The sequence below is a fragment of the Serinus canaria genome, chromosome 4, assembly GCF_022539315.1.
Source record: "Serinus canaria isolate serCan28SL12 chromosome 4, serCan2020, whole genome shotgun sequence".
NCBI lineage: Eukaryota > Metazoa > Chordata > Aves > Passeriformes > Fringillidae > Serinus > Serinus canaria.
In genome coordinates, this window is record NC_066317.1 from 12,579,404 (window position 1) to 12,593,120 (window position 13,717).

Here is a 13,717-nt window from a genome sequence, read left to right on the forward strand (position 1 = left end):
GTTCAACTTGGGGATTGCTAAATAAGGAGGTGGCTTTTTTCTTTGGATACGCTTTGATTTCACATTGCAAACTGAGGCAGTTATTAGGATATTCAGTATCATTTTATTCTGCTGATCTTTGTTGGGATTTTTAAAAATTTTATTTCTAACATTTGTATTAGCTGAGCAAGACAGGGGAAGTTTGATTCAAAATGAGATCCCTGGCAGCTGCCATGAAGGCAGAATCCAAATATGTGAGGACTTTGCAGGCAGTCTGCAGAACAGGCTCTCCCAAGAACACTGCAAATGATCTTGGATGTTATTTAGAATATCTGTCTTCTCAGGATTGTGGCTGTAATTCAGTGAATTTCTTTGTTTCCATGCAGTTACTAGAATAAGGCATCATCTAATTTACTATCAGATGCTGCAGTAAAATGAACATTTGTGGAAATTGTTGTCCTAATGTTCCTTTTCTAACATGCCTTGTTACTTCATTTAATTTAGAAAGTGGACCCGGAGAGAGCTGTCCAAATATATACCAGCCTTGCAAACTTGCAGAGTATGAACAACTGGTTATTAGTGGGAGTTCAAGGAGCTGAGTGAAAAGACTCTTCTGTGAGATGAGAGTTAGAGTTCTGCAGCACTCTCCTGAGAGGTGAAGGCTGGCAAATTGTGTTGATATGACTAGCACCACAGTATCTACAAAACATTTTATAGCTGTGCATGGGCCTTGGAAACAGAATCTTAAGAGTCGGGTGGAGCTTAAGATTCCTGGTGGAGTGTGTGATAGAATAAATAAATCTTTATTATTAGGATTCCTGTGTATCATCAGCTTTGACTTGTTCAGTTGCAATTTTGAGCAGAATCTTCAGGCTATTCATAAACATTTAAATGCATACTGATCTCTTATTTTGGTGGACAGGCTATGTTTTGCCTTAACTCTACCTGATCTGGCAAAATTCTCTGTCAAAAAGAGACATGACCAACAGATCTTCTCAGAACAGTAACATTAAATTTAACAAGGAAACAATTTATTGAAATACATGCCCTTCAAGGCTTGGAGTCAAAGGTCACTGACCAGAAGGGAGTTCTTATGGAACAGAAATAGCTACCTGGAAACCCAGAAATGGAAGCTCTGCTGCAAATCTGTTTCTTCTTATCCCTGGATATACCTGGACACCAGCTGTGCAGCCCACAGCTTGAGAACAGTGTGCTGAGCTGAGGGCAGGGGCACTGGTGGGAAGTGTGTGCAGCCTGGTGGGCCAGTTACCTGGAAATAATTTTCCTCGCTGCCAGCTGCCCTAATTTTCCTTTCTCTCAGCACACTCTGAGCAAGTGGCCCAGTGCTGTTCATACTGTGAGTGGCTCAGTGCTGTGTTTGAGGGTGAGGACACCGTTGATGAGATGCATGTAGGCTAATGCTGTTCTCCAGGAAGCACAGCTACAGCTCCATTAGCTCTGGGACAATTTCTCCATGTCGCAGATGGACGAAAGCGGATATTCACAGATGCGATAATCAACTTGATGCAAGACAGCTCTTGCCTTTATTAAAATGTTACCTGAAGTACAGCACCATGCAGATGGTTGTGCTGCTATCAAAGGCAGCTCACCATGACAGGTGCTTTTGGATAGTACCCTAGTCTTGACTCAGGCAGGACCACCAAAATGTTGTCATGCCAAGATTTGCTGTGATCCTCATTAAGGAAGGGTTGTTAGCACAGGCCAGAATGTTACCCCCACACTGCAGGAGCTGGAGAAAAAACTTTTCACAGGACTTGTGTGTTGGACTGAGTGGCTTGTAGGGCTCTGGAGGAACCTGCTTGGAACTTGTAGGGCTGGATGTGAGTCAAATACAAAAGGCTCTGCTATTCAGGAGGTCTGTATGCTTGGGGAGGACCTGTCCTCTGCCCAGAATGTTCTATAGTCTGCTTTCTGATTTTTTCCTGCTGTTTTTCATGTACTCCAGACGTAGTGACTGGTTTTCTGGCCCTTAGGTAGATGCCTGGAGAGGAAATTAGGTCCACTGGTGAAGGGTTACCTTCCCTGTTGTAAAGTGTCAGGATAGGCAGGAAGCTGAAGGCTGCAGAGGGAAAAGAATACATGCCGTTGGGAGGTTTGGGAAAGCAGGGCAGCAAGTCAGTGACTTTGCACATTAAATGTTAGAAGGGGACGCTGGCATTAAGACTTGCTCTGTACATGGCAGTGGGGAAGAATACCTCTCAAGGTCTCTCAAGTTGGGACAAACTTTGGCAGGGCTGTAGTACAACCTCCTGCTCACAGCTCGACCAGCTCTGAGGTGGAACCAGTTTGTACTGGGCTTGATCCCGTCATGTCTCGAAAGCCTCCAAGTCTGGTGACAGCACAGCTTCTCTGGGCCCCTCTGGTGCCTCTCTGTCCTCAGTGGAGGAATAAATCTTCTCTTATGTGCGGTCTGAATCTCTCTTGTATCAATTTATGTCTGTTGTCCCTTGTCCTCCCATCATGCAGTGCTGTGAAAAGCCCGACTTCGTCTTTGGTTTGCCAATAGCCTGTGGCACCTTTTAATATAGGTCAGCCTTTGGTTCTTGTTAGGAAGTTGTAACTTTCTGATTAATTAAAGTAGATAAAAATGCTTATGAACTTGGAATTAATGGCAGGGATAACATAGTGATATATTGATTACATTATGCCATATAGCATCAGTGAATGTAACTATATTGAGCAAGCTAGCATGTAGACACTAATTGAGAGGGAAAAATCTTTATTTACTTTTGAGTGTGCTGTTTGCAACAACTATACACTTTTCTTTGTAAAAGAAACAAATAACCATACACCCATCAGTGAGAGAATTGAACATAGATTTAGAATTGTGTTGCAAGCCTCCAAATACCAAGGTAACTGATCAGTTCTTAGAAATGCCAGAGCATTTGTCCTCTAGGCAGGTATTTGACTTCAGGATTTCAGAATATTAGATACCAGTGATTTAGATAATCAGGGTTTGTGTCTATATCCAGAGGGTTTTGTTCGTCCTATGGAAAGCTAAATAGTGAGCCAGGCATTAGTTTCCTGAAATAAGCAAAAAAACCCTCTCTATTATTCTGGTCTTTATTTCCCATTTGATAAAGCAAAATGTTATGTGTGTTTATCTAGGTTTATTTTATTCAATCATAAATAAAATAATAGCTTGTATAAAAAATACTCTTACTGTATCAGTGTGTACCTGACTGATCTGATTAAGGGCCCTGTCCTCAGATACCTGATCAACTTATAAAGTATCTCTGTGGCCACTCATCTGTAATTCAGAAGAGATGACCACAGTAGAAATTTTGACTGCCTTCTCAGAGATGCACAGGGATAAGATGAGGGGCATTGGACACAAGCAGCGCAAGGCCAGTTACAAGCAGGGTAGAAATTTATACCATGGAGGTAAACAGCACAGTTGGTTTCTCAAAGGAGCCATGGGATTTCCACTCTCAGATATGCTCAGAACTCACGTGAGCAATTGATCTAAGCTGCCCCTGAGCAGAGGTTGGACCGCACTGAGCTTCACAGAAGTCTTCCATCCTGTATCATTCTGTATTTACATGCAAACAACATCCAGTTTCAGTGACAGAGATCATAGTGCTATATCATTAAGACCCAGTTGCTTAGTTTGAAAACCTCTATGTGAAAGAGACAATGCTTCTTATCAAGCAATATAATTAATGAAATTTTGTGTCACAGGTGACCTACAAGTCAATTCAGCATGTCTGTGTAGGGAGCATCTGGAGTTTAGCACTGACACATTGTGATTTATTTCTACAAGAAACACTTGTCTTTGCTGTTAAGAGCAGAAGACTTTTTATAGGTGACTAAATTAATGCATCCTTGGCAGACTTTTGTAAATTGAGTTTGGTAGGTGAGAGCATTCTGAAGACAACTTGAAATAAATTTTTCTAATCTATTTAAATGTACGTGGTTTTGATGGTTCATTTGCAGAAGGAATTAGCATTTATTTCCATTTGGAACATCAACTTATAATAGTAGATATTATCAAAGCATGCAAATTTAATTAGAGAGTAGTTAAAAGGTGAAGTAACATGAAGCATGTACGACAATTTTCTTGTTCCTCTTTCAGACTAATTTTGGCTTTGACTTAACATAAATGCAGTTTATGGAGCATTTTTCTTTCCAGTAGCATAGAAATCAGGTGTTGCATTAAGACGTCCTGATTTCCAAATGACTGCAGTTAGACTGAAGCTCCAACAGAGCTTGCCTACAATAAATGAGACTGGATTTATTTCCTTGACTTTCACTGTCTTGCTTTAAAAAAGTTTAAACTGTGGGTGTTAAACTTTAATTGCTCTTAAATTGTACCCAGTGCCAGATTGTTGAAGTTCTTGTTTTGCATTCTGCCTCTCTGTATAGAGGATGCTTCTGGAGGAGATGTGAATGCAGCTGCAGCTCAAGCAGCTTCTCTTGGGTGATGTCTCCCTTTTGTTGTGTCTGGTTGGTCATTTATATCTACATCTTCCCAGGCTTTGCTGTATTGGGAAAAACCTGTCTGAAAGGCAGAATTTTTTAGATTAAGGGAGAACTTTTAAGTGCATGGTGCCCAAGCAATCTATCAAGTGTTTCTGTTGTTTGTGTTTGGCTCCTGGACAACTTCAGTAAAGAGGAACAACATTTAAGAGTTGTATAAAGGGCAGCTGTAATAGTCTGTCATTAAGACCCCTTTTATGAGGGTACTTCCCTTTGCTCTTGAGTGTGAAGGTATTTTGAAGATTGGCTTGGAACTTGGCATGTTGTTGCACAGAGTGGGGTATCTTAATTTTTTTCCACCCAATTAATTTTTACCTGTCTAAACATGATTAGTTGTTGGGATTATATATTCCCCCTCCACCTCCAAAAAGTTGTGTTTAAGCTGCAGTGGTGTTACCTCTGTGCTCACTACTGGTATCATCTTTCTAGTGTTTCCGAGCTGTTTTACACTGGGTCTTAGGGACAGCAAGAACACAGAGTTAGGGTATTCAACCATATTCTAATTTGAAGATGGATGGAATAATAGTCAGTGAAAATTTTTAAGCAGTCTGTTGTGATGAGTGTCTCTACACTTGGGTGTGCCATTTTTGCTGTTTTCTACTGTGAACCTCTGGGGTTGATCTGTGAAAATGTGAAGTGTGTGCCTTAATGCGTTCCTTCATCTTCCATGAGCAGGAGGAGGTAATGGAGTCTTCACTAGGAAGTATGCATTCATTTGGAAGTATGACAAGAGTGCTGAGAGTTGGATTTATAAACAAAAAGCAAAATAATCCAGGAATGCTGGTGAGGAGAAGAAAGTACCCCAGTGCTGGAGTCGTGAACTTTTCTGGAAATAGATGTGGTACCTTTCTTTACTTGTTCCTGCATGCAGTTTTGCAATACTAGGGTTTGTTTTAGCAGAAGTAATGAATAAGAAACAGTAATGAAGAGGGTTTTGGAGGGAGCCAGAAACTGTAGCTTTTTACCTGTTTGAGGTTTTTGTTTGTTTCTTACAAATGGATCTGACCCTTATTTTGGCTTTTAAGGTCTTGTCTTTGTTGGAGGGAAACATCTGTCTCATCCATTCTGATCCCGTTGTTAAAACATCTGGCAGTATTTTTACAACATACTGTCCACATTTGTGTTTCTTCTCTCAGACTTTATGTACAGCAGAAATACATTGTTGCCAAAGTTATTTCTCATCATAGTAGGCAATGTGAATTCAGATCCAGGCTCCTGCTGGTCTGTGGTCCTGACCTCTGACCTCATCTGACTGAAGGCAGGCTTTGACATCCCTTGCAGTGTGTCTGAAAGTGAACCAGTGAGGTTGAGAATGCATGCTAAGCACACATCTCTGCTAGAAAAGGCAGAAAATATACTTGAATCACATAATGTTTATGATCCCTTTGATTTCTTTCCATCAGAGGCAGGATTTTCTATCTTTATCCAATGTGGAGTGAGTGTCAGCACTTAGCTACTGTAATTCCTATCAACAACAGTTTATATGTAATGTCTTCCTTGACTCCTCTTTGATGTAATATATGAGTGAGTTTTGTAACTTTGCAAAGCGTGGAAGCAGGGAGGAAAATGGCTGGTTAGGTTTCTACTGAATACCTGTGGTGTGTGTAGACACAGAAGAAATCTTTATGCTCCTGTAGGGCTTTCCTTTTTTAATATTCTGATGGCACCAGTATGATGTGCATAAAGTTGATAAACATAGTTTATCCACAGAGGAATACTTGGAAAATAAATAAGGGGAAAGCAACTAAGATGGGAGTCTGCATAACGTTTGTATTTCTTTTTCAGAAATAAGATGTACATAAAAGCAAATTTGAATGGTGTTAATTTATCAGTTTTCTTCTTTGCAGGAACCAAGTGGTTTGTGATTGCTGAGGTTTTGTTATTTAGCACTTTTTGTATAATGTCTGTTGGGGTAACAATCAAATTCTATTTGATTTGTTAAGCTCTAGAAATAGTGAGTACTGAGATATTGAGGCAAAATAAAAAGAGACCTAAAACACCTGGTTGAATACCTAGTAGGATGTAGGTCTGGAAACGTTTGTTACAGCAAGCAAATTATTTAATTCACAAGAACAAAGGTGTAATGGCAGCTAAGAGAAGGGAATCAAGTAAAAAATACATATTATTAGAACTTGATTTAAACTTTTTAGCATCGGTTCTGAAAAAGTGTGATTGGATAAGAAATAGTTCAACATGTTTATACAAAAAAAACCCCTTGTAATTCTGGAGTGCATTTGTTATAAAATACATATTCAGCCAATGGACTTTGCATTTAGAAAATCCAAAAAGCCTTTATTCATATGATGGAAAAATATTTTAATTTTAATATTTAAATTTTTAATATTTTACCTTATGTAATTATGCAGATTACCTAAATAAATTCTTCAAGAACTGCCTGTAGATTGGGACTTGTCTGAAAAAGATGTCTGTTAAAATTGATGGTAACTGTGGTGAAGTGTCATTTAGGTTTTTAGTGGTCATGCTCAAGCTGGCCACCCTAATATTATGTTCTGAGAAAAGGTTGCAAATTATATGTTCCAACTCTTTGAACTGAAGGAAAGCCCTTCAGTCCAGCAGGGAGCATTATGTAAGCCATGGGTGGGGATGTTTTTGATGGCTGAGACTTGTTTGCTGAGTGACGCTTGGAAATGTGCTGAATGACACTTCTGGAGAGTAATAGACGTGGCTGCTGCCAGGGTTCAATGGCGGGTCATGAAAACGAGGTGACGCAGACCTCATCTGCACTGCCATCGGCTGTATCAGACGCTACCTGTGCGTGCAGTATTCTGGGGAGGTGAAATCACCACGCTGTTTGTTTTGCACTGCATGTGGAACCGCCTAACTCCCTGTTGTATTTGTTACTTATGGTGTACTTTTTCATGCGATAATTGCCATTTGAGACGCTTTGGAAGTGGTCAGGAGCAGACACCGGATACGGAATGGGCAGTTTGGTTCTTTGCTGTGCTGCTTTTTCCTTGTGGCTTTGAGCAGCTTCTGGATAGTGTGTGATCTGCAAATGGGAAAGCCATTAGCCAGAGAGCAAGGTGCTGCCTGTCTGGAGAGGTTCAGTGTGTACTTACATTGCTTTCTGCACCCTTTTAGTGGACAGAGGTGGACAAGGAAGCGTGGAGGCAGCATAGCCATGGAGTACCATATTGTCTGCGTGTTGCCAAGAGGTCCATTGTCCCTATGGAAAGTCAGGAATCTAGTTCAGGTGTAGAGAGGGTGAATGCCATGAGAAATCATCTAGGAAAGCTAAATCTGAATCTTGTCTGAAAAACAATCCTTTTGTCCAGGAAAGGTTTTGTTGAACATGCCAGTCAGTATACTTCCCAGAGATCTTTCTCCTTTACGCTGGAGACTCAATAAGGCGGGAAGGTGACTAAGCTATGCCACCCTCTTCACACTGACCAGAACTGATTCTCCTTTCTCAGAACTTGCAGCAGAGTTTTTGTCAGAGTAGCTGCCATTTCTTCTTGAGGCCTTCTGTGCCTCCACTAGACTGGAGTAATTTGAAGTGTCTTCGGTGCTTCCAGAATTTTGCTCTTGACTGGTGGATCCAAAACTAACCTGCTTTGTTGCTTACTTTAGTTGCATTTCTTTGGAAGATATGTGTTTTGGGATATTCAAGGTTGAAAACATCTTCCTTTTTCTTACTGCTGCAGTGTAGATGGTGTGTGCTGTTGGTCTTGCAGTCACTTCTGCTAGCTGATGACCACAGGCAGAATTAAAGCTTGGGCAATGCTGAAGATTGGTTGATGGAAGTAAGTTAGGAGTGGTTTATTTTTTGGCACCACAGAAAGCATTTAGTTCTTGTTAACTATGTTGAAACAGGACCTCCTACTCCCCTGTGTGTCGCTAAGGAGCACAAAAGAACACAGGCGCACACCGCTGCTCTAAGGTGAAGAACAAAAAGGGAAGTTTATTTCTTGACTCCAACATTTATAGTTTTCCAAAAGTGACAGTGGATTGGAGGGTGACATTGCCACCTCTCCAATGCCACTAGGCAAACCAACAGTCTATCAAGTCTCTCCTCTTCCATAAAGGAATGCAAAACAATGTGTTGTCTACAGAAAGTGTGTGAGAAAGTTCTCCACAAGAATGTAAACATCAGAAGGCTTAGAAAATCCTAGAAAATCAGGGCGACACCTGTGTTTATTGGTTTTGAGACTGCAAGTCAAAACAATTCACTTTGTGCAGATACATTTGATAAAGTCTTTCTCAAGCTATTGTGACCCTGACAAAATATGGAAGTAGGATAAATGTAGGGGAATCAGAACTTAGAAACAAGACATTCCAAATGTCCTATGGGAATATAGATAAACCATAGATAAACTTTTGGTTCAGGACCAAGTAAAAAACATATGAAAGAGGGTTGCAAGCTGTCTTCAAGGTTGTACTTCCTCATGGCCTTTTTTACAGTTTTAGCTGTAAAAGATGGTGATACTACCCTTTAATTTCTGCTCAAGGAAACTTGTGGGTTTTGTGTACTTGTAGAGTAATTGGTCATTTGAGCTTTGCAAATATGGTAAGTGTTAATTAAGTTCTGTTCTGATTTGGAGCCTGAACCCTCCATTGTCTGTATTTAAAAACAAAAATCTATCATTTTGAACCTAAACGGCATTTGGTTATATAATAAAGTTCTTAATATGGTGAAATGAAGATAGCTGAAATGGCAGTTCCTCATTTGTTTTAAGGTTTGTCCAGTACCTGTTCCTGTGACAAAAGGACCATTTGTTTATCATCTTAGTTTAAATATTTACTTGCTTCAACAGAGATAAAATCAAAATGCTCTCCCTACTTTTGGTATTTCTGAGTTCCATGGTCCAATTCTACAGTTTTTCGTGCTGTGTACACAGGTGGCTACTGGTTCCTTACTTTGCCCTATGAGCTGATAGAACTAGAGGGAGAAGGTTTCACAGTCATGGATGATGGAGTTAAGGGAGAAATTCTCCTTTAGTTGTTAATGCTGAACACTTGAACTTGCTAGCAAGTTACTAAAGATTTTAGAGCATAGAACAACATAGTAACAAAATTTTATCTTGTTTTAACCTCTGCAACATCACTGTGAGCAAGATATTCACTTAGTGCCATCTCTCTTAAAAAGCCTTCCAAAGGTACCTGATGCTGTACTGCTTTTTTTTACCCAAGTCAATTTCCCCCCCAAAAAATATTATCTGCTCCTTTGAATGTACAAAATATTAAAACAATAAATTATATAAGTAGTATTATGAAGTTTTTCCAGTTGCTTTAGGTATGCCTGTATTGTGTGGTACTCTGGAGTATAGGAGCACTATACTAATAGTGCCAAATGGGACTGACTGGGAATCAGAGGTAAAATAATCAGAGGTCTGCCAGCTCATGGTTAATAACCAAGGCGCAGCATTTCACCTAGTTATTTACCAGGTCCTACAGTTGCCCCTGCTGGGTTTACTGCCTCTACCACCTGTCTGGGTTAGCTGGAGAACCTTGTGATGGATTCATGGAGTTGTGCTGAAGTGAGCTCAGACTTCATGCCCCTTGTTGGCTTGTGTGTGTCTGCTTGCAAGTTCTAAGATGAATATTTTATAACTCTGAAAATAATGAAACAGACAAACTAGGGGAGAGGCCAGGGAAAACTGTATGTTCAGTAGCTTCACAGATGCTCAGCTGGGTTAGTATCAATGTAGCTTAGTTCTTATTCCTGTGCTGTATTAGTGGGAAGTCACTTGCTTCCTCAGAGGGATGCTCTTGCTGATCACGAGCTGTCAGTGCATTAATTACTGGGCTTGTGTTTTATATTAACTCTTTTAGCACTTCATATGCTCTCAGTGAGTGTCATTTAATCAGAGAAATACTGCTGCGTTGTCAGTTTCTAGTTTGCTACTGTTCCTTTTCCGCGAGCTATTTAAAAGATTTCTTAGTTTGTGAAAGTCCAGTTTTCACAGGAATGACTCTTCTTTCATTTCGGAAGAGCAGAGCTCTGTGACTTCATTGTCACATTTATATTCTAACCTTTTTCTCTTTTACCTAGTGAGAGAGCAGCTTTGGTGTTGAAGAGAAACCTCGGAAAGGAATGGGCCCTGTTCTCTTGAAGCTGTTCACTCTGATTCCAGTAATGCTGTAGAGGTTAGTGATGTGAATGTTGAAGAGCTTTTGTGGAAATTGCCTTTTGATTTGTAATTGGCACACCCTTCAATAAATTCTGTGTGAAGCAATTCATTTGCCTGTCACAGAAAGGGAGTTAACTCAGGCACTGTCAGAACATAGTCAGCTTAAAATTGCTCTACCCAAACAAAATTTAGGATTCTGTGTATTAGTGGGGATGCTGTGGAAATACATTGCTGGGTGGTCACAAAAAGTTGTGTGGGTGTGATGGATGCTCGGAGACAAGCTGCATTAAACTTGGAGGTTTTCATCAATAGGTTAAAAAAAAAGGGTAAGAATGATCATAATACATGAGTCTGTAGTGCCTGATTCTTTGAATTTCTCAAATCTTTCATTTTCACTTTGAGAGAAGAATACTCCTGATCTTTAGTGGAGTTGACAGGCTAGGAAGGGTCAATTCTGTATGCACACAGAGGTAATTCTATCTCTACTTCTGCCTCAAGTGACTTGTATTTCGGTGTTATATCCTAGTTTACTTGAGTTTGTACAAACTCTATAGACTGCTTGCTGTGAATGTTTTTCCCCAGAGCTCTGTAGTCCTTCTACAAATATTACAGTCCACAAGAGGCTTCCTTTTGCAACTAGAACTTTCAGTCTAGCTTGCTTCCATGTTTTTTGGAAAGTTGTCAATGATTAAGTAGATTAATCACCCTTTGGATTACTTTTTAACTAGTGAAGTAAAAAAAAGCTTGTCTAGCTGTTAAATTCAGTAAGGCTTGGTTTGCTGATGAAAAATGAATGTAGCAAGTAAAATTAGATGGAGTAGTGGGAGGGGGAGAGGGAAAAGGTAGGTCTGTTAAATGCACTGCTGAAGCAAAGAGGTGAATTTCCATAGGAGCTGTTGAGTTAAAATCTATTAAATCTGTTTGATTTACTGTAAAGGATTCTAATTATTGTTAGCTTGCTGTACAAGCATAGGGGTGTGGTGTGTGATGTGGCTACTGAAGAGTAATGTCCAGGCTTTGCTAGGGCACTCTTTGACATACAGACCTGTTTGGAGCAAAAAGAAAAACAACCCAGTGGAAAAAATGTTGCAGCATGTCACGATGCTGAAAGTGAAGAAGTGATCCAGTGGGAAAAGACAAAGAAGTGTTAGTTGGCATCATTCTTTGAGGCATGAAGAGCTCAACAACTGCAAGTGCAGCCACTTCTTATCAAGAGCTTTAGTCATTGATATATTCTCATCATCTTTATCTTGTTTCATATAAAACTGAGAGTTGTAAAGTGTTGAAGTGTGAGGTCTCACTTCTAATTTAACAAAAGCATACAGAAGGACAGAAACCCCAAAACACATCCTTCCATGTCAAATCCAACATCAATACTTTCATTCTAACTCTGTGCTGTTGCTTTTGTTTCCAATGTTTTATTCATTAACAAAAACCACAAACCTGCCCATAAGGGGGTCTGACAGAAATACACCTTTTTTTTGACTTTAATAGAAAATACTTAGCTCCCTTCAGCCTATTGTGGTTAGATTTCTTTTTTTGAGACATATATATTACTTTATGGAGAGTAAAAGAAGATGAAAGATTCATCTCCTCTCATGCTAGTCTCCCTCTTGACTTAGTAAAAGCAGTTGGTTTCAAGCGGCCTGTTGAATGCAGACTATATTGTGTCTCTGTGAGGACTGTCTTGTTAGAATCCTGATCTGCTATTCAGATACTTATGTAGTAAATATTTCCTTGGCACTTCATTCATCCTGTTCTTCCAGTTCTGAGGACATGCAAGAACTGGCAGAACTTAACAGCTTGGTTTTAGGGTTGTGGTTATGTTCCTTTCAGTCCCAAGCTGCTATATTTGATTTGGTTGAGCTCTCCATGGGGCCACATTGTGTTTCTCTCCAGCTGTGGAATGACTTACCTTGCAGCTACATGGATAATAGTAAAAACTGTGATGCAGTTTATGAGCACATAGGAGATAATGAGATAAGGGAAGACAGCCAACCGACATAAATTTGCTAGGGAGAAAATTGTGTCAGACTGATTAGTTTGCTTCCTTGATAGATGAATAAGATTAGTGCATAAGGGAGGCAAGAAATAGAAGTGATACAAATAGAAGTGTATAAGGTTCTGAAGGATGTTCTTTTGAGTCTAATATGTGCAGTGTTTTGGTTTTTTTAAATGGGATCTTCCTTAAATTACTATATTGCAGGAGCAAAAATTATTCAAAATGGTTCTGTGGAGCACTTAATAGGGATTTGAGATCACTTGGAAAAGCCTTTGAAGTAGGCTTCCATACTATACTAGCTTGTCATGGCTGGATTTGTCAATGGCACCCATTATTTAGATTTTAGTACATGGAGTAGAGTTTACTTACAAGCTGTGCAGGTGAGGTCAGTTTGGGCAGCTCAGAGGGTTGATATGAAGCTGTTTGTCACTGGGGTAGGCAAAGTGTGTGTGTTGGCTTGACCTGACTCACCCTGTGTTTATTTGTTATATCAAAGGAGCTCAGTCAGTGTGTATAACCTAATTATGCTGAGTTTACTGCATTGGATGGCCTCTTCTAACACTGACAGCACAGTTTGTGGTACTTTTTTATCCTTTAGAAAACTGCAGCGCTGAAACCTAGAACTTGAAAGGAAGTGTTGTTTATTTGTAGCAGTTTCTTTATTCTGGCACAGGGAGAAAAATGTATGAGTAGGGAAGAGTGACCATATTTTTTAAGAGCTTTTGTAGAATAAGATATGAAATATGGAAATAATTGTCATCTTGGGATGGTGTCAGAGGAGTCTGTCATACTGCTTTGTTTTAAATTCCCTGTGATAGAAAGGGGTGTTTGTGTGCCATGCTCTTGTATACACAATGCTCTTCTCATAGTTGTCAGGTTATCATGAAAGATTCATTTCATGGCTCCCTTAGAGGTAAACACTAATATTTCACACTGGGTCAGTAATTTTTGCTAGCAATAGATTAATGCCTAAAACTCCCTTGTCTGACATGTTCCCATCTGTGATGCCATAGTTTCTTATGGATGGGAAGCATAGTGAGGCAAAAAAAAAAAAAAAAAAAAATCTCTATTTAGGTTATCTCTGTGGGGATGCTGTTCTTTGTTTCTATTATCCCTGCTGCTGTTTTCCTGATTTCTTGGGGTA

General features: G+C 39.8%; 1 protein-coding gene across 6 annotated transcripts in view; it reads left to right on the forward strand.

Annotated features, from left to right (window-relative positions):
- Positions 1–13,717, forward strand: part of WDFY3 (WD repeat and FYVE domain containing 3) — a 155,452-nt gene that overhangs the window by 22,159 nt on the left and 119,576 nt on the right. For 5 of the 6 annotated variants that reach the window (XM_050973456.1, XM_050973452.1, XM_050973457.1 and 2 more), the window contains exon 2: positions 10,493–10,587. The exons of the other annotated variant lie outside the window; for it this stretch is intronic. The gene's annotated coding sequence lies outside the window, so the exon portion shown is untranslated. The remainder of the gene's footprint in view (positions 1–10,492; positions 10,588–13,717) is intronic. 6 annotated transcript variants of the gene reach the window in all.